This window comes from Equus caballus, chromosome 30 (genome assembly GCF_041296265.1).
Source record: "Equus caballus isolate H_3958 breed thoroughbred chromosome 30, TB-T2T, whole genome shotgun sequence".
NCBI classification, from domain to species: Eukaryota; Metazoa; Chordata; class Mammalia; order Perissodactyla; family Equidae; genus Equus; species Equus caballus.
This window is the reverse complement of record NC_091713.1, coordinates 9,704,755-9,720,313: the sequence shown is the minus strand read 5'-3', so window position 1 is coordinate 9,720,313 and position 15,559 is coordinate 9,704,755. Positions and strand designations below refer to the sequence as shown.

Genomic DNA, 15,559 nt, shown 5'->3' with positions numbered 1-15,559 from the left:
ATGGACTGAACATCAGTGTGCCTGAATTCAGTTTCTTTTTCCTACCATGAACTATGCAATCCTGGACAAGTGAATTAATCTCTCTTGTCTTCAAGTATTAAATCGGAAAAAATAAGAGTATCTACTTCATAAAATTGGTGTGGGGATTAATAATAAACCAATGCAATACTTACTGTGTGAATCATAATAAGTTTTCAACAAATGTTAGTTATTATTATTAGGTGTACTTTATTTATTAAAGGTGGACTTTAAATGATACCTGGTATAGGGTAACAAGAGAAAGTAGGGTAGGTTGTCTACCGACATTGCTCTTTTGAAAGAAACTAGCTGACAAATTCAAAAGTATTTTCTCATTGCTTCTCTGTTTTGTCCCATCTCCATCATTAGCAGCTATCAACTACCATTTCTATGTCTTTATAGGACTAAGTAGGTCATTGATCACATTGGACTAATTCTTTATTGACTCTACACTACAAAACATCGTTCACTCAAGGGTCTCTGCTTAGTCTTCTTCACTTTCCTAACAAGCTTTCATGGTTTCGGCCATCATCTCTCAGCTTAACCAATATCAAAACACAAACTTCTTTCTATCTTGGATCTCTATTTTATGATATACATGTCTAACTACACAGTAGATATTTCTACCTCGTTAATTACTGGTACCACACCTAAAACCAAATCCACTATCTTTCCTCCTAAATCTGTTCTTCCACCTGGCTTTCCCAATTTTTCTACCATCTAGACTGAAAATCTGCGGTGATTTTTTTTTTATATTGGTAGTATTCACCAGTACTACCTGGCTTTTCCATTGATGCAATTCCACTTCAGACTCTCACCGCCCAAGGCCGAAACCTCCCCAGGTGCCATGAAACCAGATCTCCCCACTCAGAGCCGTGGAAGGCTGGGTAAGTACCTGCAGAGAGGAACTGTGTTCTAAGAGACGGCTGAGCTTGTCCACTGTGAGCTCCCGGTCTCCCGCACCCTTGCTCCCCCTGCAAACCCCTGCGGCTGCTTTCTCTACCTCAGATGACAGCGCCTCCACCCTTTCAACTGTTCAAGGCAAAAGCCTTGGAATCATTTTTAAGTCCGTCTTCTCTTACATCTCATTCTGGAAATGCTGTTGGCTCCACTTTCAAAATTTATCCAGGATCACTTCTCAGCTCTTCCACCACCTGGGAAGAAGCCCTCACTATCCCTCACATGAATACTTCAACAACCTCAGAACAACTTTCTCCTACCCTTCACTGCAGTATGCTCTGGACACATGCAGTCAGAAATCTTCTTAAAATGAATGACTGCAAGAAAAAATCTTGAAACGTTTCCAATTCACTAAGAATAGAAGACGAAGGCCATCACATGATCTACAAAGGCCCCACACGATCCGGGCCTCGCATCCACCCTACTTAAGTTTCTGACCCTCTTTCAGGCCACTCCGCCAGCCACCTGCTTCCCGGCAGCTCCCCGACAGCACGCTGCAAGCTCTCTCCTTAGAGCTTTTCGTCTGGCTGTGCCCTCTGCCTGGCATCTTTTCCCCTCAGACACCCCACAGCTACTTCCTCAACTCTTTCAAGTCTTAGATCAACTCTGACCTGCTACTTAACACTGCAATTGCATCCCTTCCCCAGGACTCCCCTCCCCCTCTTACCTGCTCTACCCTTCATTCCCGACAGTATGTTATCATCTTTGAACGTATCAGATGACTGGCTTAGGATCTTTCTTGTTTACTGTCTGTCTCCTCAACCAGAATCTAAGTTCCACTAATATATTCTTAGTACCCTAGAACGGAGCCTGACACATAGCAGACACTCAATGAATAATGTCTAAATATGTGAATTCTGATAGTAAGAATCTAACAAGAAGGTAATTTTGATGACACAGGAAAGAGGAGAAAATGTCTGAAGCAACTTCCTTACATAGTCAAGAAGGGAGGATTTGCTGGACAAGCAGAGGGCTGCGCCAGTTAGGAGTTCAGGCAGTTTAGTGGTGCAAGAGGAGAGAAGACAGGGCAAAGGGCTCTAATGCTGCGAGTACACAGATGCAAGTAGGAGTTGGGAGAAATTATTTTCTCATTGCTTCTATTCTTTCAATGAATTAGGATGTAAAGCCATCCTTAAGAACAAGGTTGGAAGAGGACGCACTGGGGCTTGAGAATAGAGAAGATAGGTAACAGCCCTGTAGGAGAATGGAGGAGCAAATGGACTAGGGAAATCGACCAAGACTGCTGTTCAGCACTAAGGGCCCACTGGAAGTGAATTACCAAGAATTTAAAGTATCAGGAATCATGCTGTGCATTTCTCCCCAGATACATTCAGCGGCATGGGTGCAGATGGGGGACACAAAGACTGGATTTGAGCAAAGCTGTAAGTTAACCAAGCAAGTCTGACAAAGCAAGAAAGTGGAACAGAACAGAGGATGTAAGACAAAGGAGCGGTTTAGACAATCAACTAAGGAATTTAAAATGGAGGGAAGTGAGAACCTGGTGGTGCACAAAATAATGAAAAAGTGGCAGAAGCAGTGGATCATAAAATCCACTGTTTCACAGTTAAATCTTGTACAGCAATATACTTTTTGAAATGTGAATGTTAAAGAAATACCAAATATAATATGCCAATTTTTATTTTTTGTTTGACATACGAAAGTTTTAAAATATCCAAGATATTATACCAATAAAGAACCGCATAGTTTCCTCTGACTTACTCTGCCCATGAAGCACAGACCCAATCTGAGTCTCTCTGAAGCCCACTGTCCTTTCCCATTTCCTTCTTTACAAAACTCCTAGTAAGTTTCCAGTCGGTGTTCACTATACCGTTTTACAGGTTCACTATACTGTCTTACGGTATATGTGTAACATATACAAAAATATATGTTAATTTGATGTCCTTGCTAGATAAATTACTTAAAAGTTAGGAATTATATGCATAACTCTTACTCATAGCACCTACGACAGTGACACCACGTAAGGGTACTTAGTAAATACTTGATGACTGAGTAATTGGCTAATTGGCTTTTAATGTAAAGAATGGAGGACAGACATTTAAAAGAGAGCCAGGCCTTACAAAAATACTCGAAAAAAGGGGAGAATAGAAAAGGAAAGAAAGAATGCCCACTCCTACGTTCACCTATTTCAGTTTTACTTAAGTTTCCCATGATGGTGATGTCAAGGTAACTAAGATAAGAGACTTTAAAATTAGAACACCAGACTCAAACCCTACCTCCATGACACAGTATCTGCTGTGAGATCCTAGGCAAAGAGCTTTGCATCACTAAGCCCCTAGGTTCCCATCTTTAAAAACACTACTAGGAATTTAAGTAAAACTTTAAAGGAAGCATATTTTCAATACTATACCTAATTTAAGTTTAAATGCTAAAATTTAAAGAACTTCTCAACACTGTAATTTTAAGCTACTTGAAATACTACATATAAGGGGCCAGCCCAATGGAGTAGTCGTTAAGTTTGCACGCTCCACTTTGGTGGCCTGGGGTTCACAGGCCCAGATCCCAGGCACAGATCTACACACCACTCATCAAGCCTTGCTGTGGTGGCATCCCACAGACAAAACAGAGGAAGACTGGCATAGACATTAGCTCAGTGACCATCTCCATCAAGCAAAAAGCAGAAGATTGGCAACAGATGTGAGCTCAGGGCCAATCTTCCTCACCAAAAAAAATACTACATATGAGATTCTAAGCAATTATCAATTACTGTAATTTATAAAAATTATAATAAAAGTGATTACTTTAATTATCATTCCCAAGCAGACCACTAACAAGGAATTGTTTAGAAAAGAATCAGTGGTTAAGTTCGCGAGCTCCACTTTGGCAGCCCAGGGTTTCGCTGGTTCGGATCCTGGGCACGGACATGGCACTGCTCATCAGGCCATGCTGAGGCAGTGTCCCACATAGCACAACCAGAGGCGCTCACAGCTAGAATATACAACTATGTACTGGGGGGCTTTGGGGAGAAGAAGAAGAAGAAGAAGAAAAAAAGATTGGCAACAGATGCTAGCCCAGGCGAATCTTTAAAAAAAAAAAAAAAAAGAATCAAATTTTGTATTTACATATAGGATAGTTTTAGAAAAATATTAAAATAATAATGCAATGACTTAAGTAGTTATGCAGAACTTGGCTGTTCTGACTAAATAGGCTAAGTATTCATGGACTCAACAACATAAATGAAATGCCAATTATGGGACAAGCACTATGCAAGATTCTGGACACAGTGAGTAAGAAAAATGAGCTAAGAAACTCTACAAGCTTACAACACACCCCAAACTTCATTATTAATCATGCTACATGTGTAATTATAAAGAAGTAACTCACTAATGGTACAAAGGTTTTAGTCAGGTCCTCCTGAAGCCTCTAGTTCAACAAAAATGTTACATGTAGTTATGAACAAGTAGTATAATGCAAATAAACCTAGATTTTATAGGTTTCAATATGAAATACTCTATAAATGAATCCAATTTCTAAGTAATACCCATTCGTCTGAGACTGTAGAAGAGAGAACTGGCTACCAAAAGCTAGCTCAAAATATTCAAGTGGTAGTTGTGTCAACACCAAGAGAAGAGAACACTCTCCCACAACGTCTCAGGGTTTACCGCTGTAGATAAACAAATGTCATCAGAGTTGAATCCGAATTCAAAACAACTGAAAATTTAAATTATCATGTTAAAACAAGCGAGCCAGTAAACAGAGAAACTTTTGAGTCCTTTTATGTTAGCCGTGATACGCAATCATGAACACATCTGGCAGTGCTCTGTAAACTGAAGAAATACATGCCACAAAGTTATCAGAACATGGTTCATGTCTGAAAACTTTTATTCTTAGAAGAGACTAATTCTTAAAGAGAATTCTTAATGGACACGGTGATTAATAAATAGATCAGACAATAATTCTTTAGAAGAATATTTTCCTTTAGTTATGTAAAGATTCCCAATTCAAGGTAGGCAAATAAAATTTAAAAACAAAAGTGGAAATTTCAGATAGAGTTTCTAAAAAGCTATTAACCAAGTGACTATCTGTGACTCCCAGAACCATTTAATGCAAGTGCTCCTATAGAAAATGCGAGGGAGCTAACTTTTAATATAACATAACTTATGATACTTTTCAGTAGAGTGTTAGTTACACTGGTACTTAAATTAGATAGTTATACTAGTTAAACTCATCTGATCAAGTTAAACCACAAGCTAAATTTCAAACATTCTGCCTACTCTACCTTTCTGAACCACAGAAGACTAAGTTTATCCAAAGCTGTAATTACTCTCTAAACCTGAAAGCCAATTAAATTAGGGACTGCAACATGCCAGATCACAAAAACATACACTGTGGCTGGCCCAGTGGCATAGTGATTAAGTTCACGTGCTCTGCCTCAGTGGGGTTCGTGGGTTCAATCCCGAGTGCGAACCTCACACCACTGCACAAGGCACGCTGCTGTGGTGTCCCACATACAAAACAGAGGAAGATGGCACAAATGTAGCTCAGCAAAAATCTTCCTCAACCAAAAAGAGGAAGACTGGCAACAGATGTAGCTCAGGGCCAATCTTCCTCACTAAAAAATAAAAAAATAAATTCTACTAACATTCAATGCAAGAAACAAAGGCATAGTAATAGATTCTACTTATAATTAAATCACATAACCAAATAATGCTAACTGTGAGTTATAATGCCCATAAAGCGAGTTTATTTTAAAGTCCCCAGTATAATATACTATTGTGGATATTCTTTGAAAGGGGTAAAAAGCATTTCTTTCTTTTGTTTAAATTTTTACTATCCAGGAGCAAAAATGCGTAGTGCCCAATTAAGACTCGACAAACAACCTTCAAGAGACAGTTCAATCCACTGAGAGGGAGGTGTCCTGGGGGCAAGTGCCTGGTGAGAAGAGTAAGTCCACAGGGGCTGTCTGCTCAGGGATCACTGTGTCAGGCACTGCACCCGCTGGTGGTTCCTAAATGTTACTTGTTTCACCCAAAGGACAAACCTACGAGGTGTTACGTGACTACCCTTCGTTTTACAAGTGAGCAGACTGAGACTGAGACTAGCTACATAACTTGCCCCAAAACACACAGCGTGCAAGTAACTCTATAAGGATTTGCCCCCAGATCTATCTGACTCCAAATTCCATGCTCTTCTGGAAAGGATATACTGCTAGGAAACCCGCCTCAAACAATCAGTAATCATCTGTCAAAGCGAGGTGACTGCCCCCACCCTCTCCCACACATTCCACATACCTTCCCAGGGCTTGGCCCTCTCCCTGTAGGACACCGTCTCCTACAAAGAAATTCAGGATAATTTTCACCTGATACCAATGTTTGCCCCGGCTCTGAACACAGCAGAGGGATGGTTAAAGAGGATTATCCCCTGGTGGGACCCTAATCCTGGCATGCAACCAAAGTAGGGGTGGGGATAGAGGACATGTAACTCTTCTAGGCTAGAAGAGGCTTAAGAGACACACTCATCAAACGCCACATGCGGTCCTTAACACAGGCTGCTTTAAACAAGCCCACTGTAAATTGTGAAAGATATTTTAGGTGACAACTGGGGAAATATGAGTATGAATTCGTATTAGACAATATTAAATATTTGTAAATTTTATTGGGTGTGATAATGGTATAGGAATTACATACGAAAATGTCCTTATTGTTTAGAGATTCCTACTCAAGAATTCAGGGATAAAATGTCACGATTATCACAATTTACTTTAAATATTTTAACAAAAGATGATGCAAATATGGTAAAATGTTAACTGTTAAGTCTAGGTAATGAATATATGAGAGTTCAACAAGCTATTTTCTCTCTTTATCTATATGTCTGAAATTTTTAATAAAAAGATAGAAAATCCTTCCAAAATAACATTAGATTCTTTCCTCAAAGTATGTACCAAAATAAACTAGACAAGGCTGAAACAGTTGAATGTTGAAAACAAAATTACTATTATATTTTCTTTTGGGTGAGGAGCTAACATCTGTTGCCAATCTTCTTCTTTTTGCTTGAGGAAGACTGGCCCTGAGCTAACATCTGTGCCAATCTTCCTCTATTTTATATATGGGATGCTACCTCAGCATGGCTTGAAGAGCAATGTATAGGCCCACACTCAGGATCCGAACCCATGAACCCCAGACCACTGAAGTGGAGCATGTGAACTTAACCACTATGCCACCAGGCTGGCCCTAAGAAAATTATTTTTAAAACATAAAATACATAGATGAATATCTAAAATAAAGACACTTCTAGTTAATGAAACTCATTTAACACAAGTGAAACTTCAGAGTATTTCACTGGAAATTGAAGTTTAAAGGTATTACTGCTGGCATAATCAGTTTACTTCATATCAGTTATAATTGACAACTTAAATGCCTCAAGCTTCTGTGTGCAAGAATGGGACAATTCCTACTCACGTATCTTTACAGCCACTTATCAGTGTTTACCAGGGTGAGCAGACAATAAATATACATATAGATCAAGATGCACGTGCACTGAACACTGCTCTCTCGCCCCCTAATTGCTCCTGTCACTCAAAACCACCACCTGCAAGAGTGGCCTTTGCTGTTGTTACCAATACTTAACCAATGATCAAAGCTGTAGTTTCCCCCACTCTCCTGAAATCTACTCATCGGTATCTTGTCTTTGTTCTCATTTTCATTGCTTTGCTACACCTGATAGCCTGGGCCCCCTCCTTTGAGGCACTCCCCTTTGGCCCCCATGACACTGATTGGCCTGCTTCTGCTTCCAACTCTCTCACCTTCACCAGTCTTCTTTCCTGGGCCTCTTCCTCTGAACTGAGCTGCGCCCTTAGGCTCAGACCATTGTGGTAAGCTTTTCTTTTATGAAAATTTTGTCCTTAGTAAATTTAGACGTTCATCAAACAAATACTCATTGTGTGTCCACAGTATGCCAAGCCACAACCAGACACTGGGAATACAGCAGTGAACAAAACAAAGTCTCTATTTTTCATAAAGTTTATATTTTTGGTGAGGGGATAACTAGTCAAGCCATAAACAAGTAAAACAGTTAATTTATAACATAATAGGTGCTTCTAAGTATCATGAAGAAAAATTAGGGCAATGATTTAAAAATAACAGGGAGGTGGTTACTATTTTAGAAAGAATGGTTAGAAAGGGTGCCTCTCCATGAAATGACGGACCAATGCAGGTCTCTGTGGGTGAGCGATCTGGGTGGAAGGCACAGCAAGTGCAAAGACCCAGAGCAGGAGGAAGCCCACAGACACGTCTGAGAAAGAGCCAGGAGTCCAGTGGGACTGGCATAAAGTAAGCTAGGGAAATGGCAGGAGATGAGGTCAGAAAGACCTTCAATGACCTGGTAAGGATTCTGGACCTAATTCCAGGAGGCTCTCTCATGGCTTTGCCTCGATGATCACCTGACATTTGATGACTGTCAAACCTGCACCTCCAGTGCCAGCCCTTCCATCAAGCACCAGATCCATACGGCAAAACTGGCACCTCTCTTTCGAGGCTCTCTTATCTCCTTCTTAACATATCTAACAGGGGTTTGTTTTCTTATCTTCCAAACTGCAAATTACCACATCAACAGTGTTTCCATTCATTTTATTTCTGTATCATTTTCCCAATCACTCAAGGAACATCCCACAGTCATCTCTGACCCCTTTCAACCCACGGCCATGGCTGCAACGTTCATCGTACCAGTTCTTTCAGAACGTCTCTTAAACCATTGCTTCTTTTCACTGCTGTCACCAAACCAGAGACCTTACTACCAAACTCTGGATCTCTGAAACGGCCTCCCAGCTGGTCTCCCTTTCTCCAGCCTTCTCCCCGTCCAAAGTGTCCGCCATACTACTGGCCTGATTAGTCTTACTCAAACTCTTATTGCACAGGACGTTCTCCTCAAAAGCACACTACCCTCTGCAGACACAGTTCAAATTCCCTCGTCTGACTTTCAAAGCCATTCTGTCTGACTCTGGAAGGCCAGAGAGTGACGTCAGCATCATGGCAGAGTGACCTCTCCCTTGGACTCTCCCCACTAAAATACAACCAAAAGGACATTCAAACACCAACAGAGGACACACACACAGCAAAAAAGATGTCTGAGAGACCCAGGCAGCCATATGTCTGAAGGTGGTGGTGGGGCTGGATCCTCCAGAGGAAGTAAAAGCCGATTGGCAGGAGCTCCGCAGAGAGAGGGGCCATGGCTTCAGGAGGTGAACGGCTGAGGGGAGGTGCCTATCCCTGCCTAGCACTCCAGCCCCATGATCGCCCGGGGTGCGGGGCAGAGAGGAAGGGGCGGGCTGGGGGGAGGTGCACAGCTGAGGAGAGGCACCCCTCTTTGCCCAGCGCTCCAGCCCCACAATCACCTGGGGCACGTCACAGAGAGGGATGGGCCGGTTGGGGGTGCCCAGTGAGTGCCGAGAGCACCACGCAGAGAGAGGCAGTGGTTTGGGGAGGCACGCAGGTATAAGAAAGTGGTCCTTACCCCACCTGGCACTCCAGTCCTGCAATTGCTAAGAGCTCTGCACAGAGAGAGAAGTGGAGGCGGGGGAAGCACAAAGGAAGGAGAGTACCCCTCTTCCTGCCCAGTGCTCCAGATCTGCCATTGGCCAGAGCGTCACACAGTCATAAAAGCAGCCAGTGGTCCGAGCTGGGGAGCCCCTGATCATGCTGGGCCCAGAAAACACAGTGCCTGATACCCATCCAGTGGAGGCATGTGGCAGCAGTAACCAGATAATACCACCGTGCGGAGGCAAAAATCCACACCATAAAGCAGTATGAGGAAGTATATTAAATCTGCAGACCAGAAGGAAAATGACAAGTACCCAGAAGCCAACCCTGAAGATACAGAAATCCATAACCTAAACGACAAGGAATTAAAAATAGCTATGCTAAAAAAACTCAGCAAGTTACAAGAAAACACAGAAAGACAAATTGACGAACTCAGGAGCTTCTTCACAAAAGAGACTGACACTATAAAGAAGAATCAATCTGAACTGTTGGAGATGAAAAACACAATGAATGAGAGTTAGAAAAATATGGACTTCCTAAACAACAAAACTGACAATATGGAAGACCGAATTAGCAATTTAGAAGACAATACTACAGAAATGCTTCAGAGGGAGGAGAAGAGAGAACTAAGACTAAAAAGAAATGAAGAAGCTCTCAGAGAAATATCCTACTCAATGAGGAAATGCAACATAAGGATTATAGATATTCAAGAGGGGGAAGAAAAGGAGAATGGAGCAGAAAGCTTGTTCAAAGAAATAACAGTAGAGAATTTCACAAACCTGGTGAAGAACATGGAAATCCACATGAAAGAGGCTACCAGACCTCACAATTATGTTAATGTAAAAAGACCTACTGCAAGGCATATAGTAGTAAGCTGACAAAAGTCAATGACAAAGAAAAAGTATCATGGGCAGCAAGGCAGAAGAAAATAACTTACAAAGGAACCCCTATCAGGCTTTCAGTGGATTTCTGAGCAGAAACCTTACAGGCTAGGACAGAGTGGAATGATACATTCAAAATCCTGAAAGATAAAAACTTTAAGCCAAGAATATCTAGCAAAATCTCCTTTAGATATGACAGAGAAATAAAAACTTTCCCAGATAAACAAAAGGGAGTTCATCGCCAAAGACCCCCCAACAAGAAATCCTCAAGAAGGTCCTGCTACCTGAAAGGAAAAGAGAAAAAACTAACAGGAAAGGGCCTACAAAGCCCCAAGCAAGGAGATGAAAAGGTATGCAACAATCAGAAATCAGGAGCTCTCTATCAGATCAGGTTGGTAACACTTAACTTTTACATCAAGGATAAAGAAAAGGAAAACACCAAAATAAAAATTATCTCATCATTTTAACCACAAACTCACAACACAAGATGGAATAAGATATGACAAAAATAACTTAGAAGGGAAAAGGAAAGGGATGGAATCAGGATAGTCTAAGGAAATGAGGCAATCAGAAAATGGACTATCTCATCTTCGAGACATTTTTACGAACCTGATGATATCCACTAAACAAATAATTAGAACAGAGACATATACAATAAACAAGGAGAAAATGAAGAAAACCAACATAGAAAACTACCTAATCAAATCAGTAGCCCAATATACATGGGATGAAAAACAAAGGATATATAGAAGAACCAGAAAACATGCAATAAGATGGCAGCATTAAGCCCTCATATATCAATAATCACTCTAAACGTAAATGGACTGAACTATCCAATCAAAAGACACACAGAGTGGCAGGATGGATTAAAGAACAAGACCCAACAATATGTTGCCTCCAGAAAACACATATCAACTCTAGAGACAAACACAGACTCAGAGTGAAGGGATAGAAGACAATACTCCAAGCTAATGGCAAAAAAGAGAAAGCAGGTGTTGCCATACTTACATCAGACAAAGTAGACTTCAAGATAAAACTGGTAAAGAGAGATATAGAGGGGCACCGTTTAACAATAAAAGGCACAACACTTACAAATATCCATGCACCCAACACAGGAGCACCAGAGTACATAAAGCAACTATTAACAAACCTAAAAGGAGATATCAACAACAACACAGTAATAGTAGGGGACCTCAACACCCTACTTACTTCAATAGATTGATCATCCAGACAAAAAGCCAAGATGCAGATAGAATTAAATGAAAAACTAGACCAGATGAACTTAATAGACATATAAAGAGTACTCTGTCCAAAAACAGCAGAATATACATTCTTCTCAAGCGCACATGGAATATTCTCAAGGATAGACCATATGTTGGGAAACAAGGCAAACCTCAATAAATTTAAGAAGATTGAAATCATATCTACTATCGTCTCTGACCATAATGCCATGAAACTAGAAATCAACTACAAGAAAAAAATGGGGAAAGGAACAAAAATATGGAGAATAAACAACACGCTACTGAACAACCAATGGGTTGTTGAAGAAATAAAGGGAGAAATAAAAAAATATTTGGAGACAAATGAGAATGAAAACACACCATACCAACTCATATGAGACGCAGCAAAAGTGGTCCTAAGAGGGAAATTTATAGCAATACAGGTCCTCATTAACACACAAGAAAAAAGCTCAAAGAAACAATCTTAAACTACACCTAACAGAATTAAAAAAGAAGAACAAACAAAACCCAAACTCAGCAGAAGTAGGGAAATAATAAAAATTAGAGCAGAGAAATAAATGAAATTGAAACAAAAAAGACTGTAAAAAGGATCAATGAAACAAGGAGTTGATTCTTTGAGAAGATAATAAAATTGACAAACCCTTAGCCAGACTCATTAAGAAAAAAAGAAAGAAGCCTCAAATAAATAAAATTAGAAGTGAAAGAGGAGAAATTACAACAGATACCACAGAAATACAGAAGATTATAAGAGAATATTGTGAAAAACTATATGCCAACAAACTGGACAATCTAGAAGAAACGGATAAATTCTTAGACTCTTACAACCTCCCAAAACTGAATCAAGAAGAAATAGAGAATCTGAATAGACCAATCACAAGTAAAGAGATTGAAACAGTAATCAAAAATCTCCCCAAAAATAAAAGTCCAGGACCAGACGGCTTCTTGGGAGAATTCTACCAAACATTCAAAGAAGATTCATTACCTATTCTTCTCAAACTATTCCAAAAGATTGAGGAAGATGGAAATATTCCTAACATTCTACAAGGCTAACATCACCCTAATCCCAAAGCCAGACAAGGACAACACAAAGAAGGAAAATTACAGGTCAATATCGCTGATGAACATAGATGCAAAAATCCTCAACAAAATATTGGTAAACCGAATATAGTAATACATTAAAAAGATCATATACCATGATCAAGTGGGATTCATACCAGGGACACAGGGATGTTCAATATCGGCAAATCAATCAATGTGCTACATCACATTAATAAAATGAGGAACAAAAACCACATGGTCATCTCCATAGATGCAGAGAAAGCATTTGACAAGATCCAACATCCATTCATGACAAAAACTCTCAATAAAATGGGTATAGAAGGAATGTACCTCAACATAATAAAGGCCATATATGACAAAGCCACAGCCAACATCATACTGAATGGGGAAAAACGGAACGCCATCCCCCTGAGAACAGGAACAAGACAAGGATGCCCACTATCACCACTCTTACTCAACACAGTACTGGAGGCTTTGCCTACAGCAATTAAGCAAGAGAAAGGAATAAAAGAAATACAAATAGGTACTGAAGGCTTTCAGCAGATACAGATACATATTTATGTGTAAATAAATCCTAATAACATCAATTGGGAAAAAATTGAAAGCCTAATCAAATTCTTGATTGCACAGCTATGGATCTAACACGTTTTCCTTAGGAAAATTGATAGAAATAATTAGATTTATAGAAGAGTTAAAAGATTTTTTCCCTTGGAGAAAAATTAAAAGGTAGGCCTATCCATTCAGAGTAAAGTACAGAATTGTCCAAAAAAACCAACGAATTTTGGAGGACTGTAAACAAACAATCCTAATAATTTCATTAAAAACATACGTAAAGATAACCAAAGAGTCATTATTAGTATCTGACCCATCTGGAAAACAGTCTCTAACTTCCTGAAACTTTAAGGAGAAGATATAGATGTCTCTCCTTCTGTTCAGGAATTCTGACTCCAAATAAGCTATCCTGACTTTAAAAGGTTTCCACCACAGCCATAAAGAGGTCTCTGGGTCTTTCCATAGCACAAAATACTTCATTTTAAAATCTAGTTCAACTGATGCATTGCAAGCTAAACGAAGAGCATACTTTGGAATAATCAGCTCATTCATCTCTAGCAGAAGAGAAACAAAATCTCATCTTAAATCTTTTGCCAATTTAGGTCAGTAGGGAAACTGCTTTCCATCATATCTTTCTCCAAAATTTATTCTTTTAAAATAATTAACTACTAAGTCTTTATTTCAGCACATTATCAGCTGCTTCACCACATTAAGATTTTATATGCATTACCTCTTTCCTAATCTTTCCAATAAAGTTGTAAAGTATTTTCATCATTTCCATTTCACAAATAAGAAAATGGAGGCTATCTGATTTCTAAGTCACTTGTTCATAATCATCAAGTCATTAAAGTTGTAAAACTGAGTCTCTAATTCAGGTTTTCTAGTTCTAAATTCTTGGCTCTTCTTAGTACGTCACATAATGTTTCAGGATAAATGTCAGCTGCTTACAAGAGAGGAAATAAAAGTTTTGTTTCTTTATAATAAGCTTTATATACTTCACCTTCTAGTTTTCTGCAATTAAATTGATAGAAAAGAGGTGACATATAGAGTATTCAAGTATCCCCCCCCCCAAAAATACTGAGCAAACTTGTTGTTTAGTATTCATACACTAAAAATAATTGCCATCTATTGTGAGAAAATTACATTTAAAAGCGCCAATGAGTTTTGATCACATGATTATAAGATAGGGGAAGTTCTAGGTGATAGATAAATTGTCAAAGAATAATACTGTTTCAGGATTTCTTTATAGAAATTACATTTGAAAAACGTCTTTTAGTCAATATTAGATTATTAGTACAAGGCTGAGAGCATATTTGGAATATCTATTGCCATGAATGTTAAAAACCTATCATGAATTAACAGGTAACTAGAGTTGCCTGGAATCTGATATGGGAACTTGTTCAGGCTCGTCAATCTAAGCCAAATTTGTTGATTCCTTTGTCATAATAAAATTATCTGTAAGAATAAAGAGCCATTAGTAGGAAAACAATAGAAATGTAATTTCCTACAGTCACAGAAATTCCAAAGAATTTATGAGGTAAATAGTAAATGTATAAATAATTCAGTTTAAGAAAAAGTCTTATTTCCACAGGAAGATTCTGAAGCTCCAAGGAAACAGTGCATATGAAATAACGCTATAAAGAGGGTATTATATGTTTATTTTTATAAGAATATCCTATAGAAATAAAAACCATCAGTGTGCTTCTGGAAGCAATAACTGTTGCTGGTTGGATGATTCAATTACCATGAACTATTCTGGCATGTTTCAAAAGCATTACCATTTTAAAACATAAAAAATGTCTAAAAATGCAACCATAGTAATAGATTCTGAGTGCATGGGTTGGGGGGTGAGGGAGAAAGACAATGACAAATTGGTCCAAAAGGACACTGAGGCTTCATAGTTGGAGGACTATTGTGCTGACAATTAGTGACAGGAAGCAGAGCACAAAACAAATGAATGAAAAAAGCTGAACTTGCAATGAAAGACCTTATTATAGTGCAGAAACATTATTGTAATAAAGGAGCAATGTACTCTCCTCTACAAAACTTCCAAACAGGCGCCCTAGTCTCTTTTCTCTTTCTCTGCATTTCATTTTTTCATTAGCATCTGTTTGATTATGTATTATTTCCAACCCAAAAGAATGCCTCTCTCTTTTTCCTAAATTCCAAGGCTCAAAGGTTCTTCCCTGCTGTGGCCTTGGACCTCATTTAACTTAGTCAAAATATAATAAATGCTTAAAAAATAACATAAAGACATACGGGGAAAAAACAGAAAGGCCATGATTTAGTAGATAACTACAGAGAGATCAACAAAATATATGCCCCTCAAGTCCAATTTGTTAAAAATGCAATGCCC

The 15,559-nt window shown here is 39.1% G+C and overlaps 1 protein-coding gene across 4 annotated transcripts in view; it reads right to left on the bottom strand.

The window, feature by feature from the left end:
- Window positions 1–15,559, bottom strand: part of AKT3 (AKT serine/threonine kinase 3) — a 327,384-nt gene that overhangs the window by 162,452 nt on the left and 149,373 nt on the right. The gene's annotated exons all lie outside the window — the stretch shown is intronic.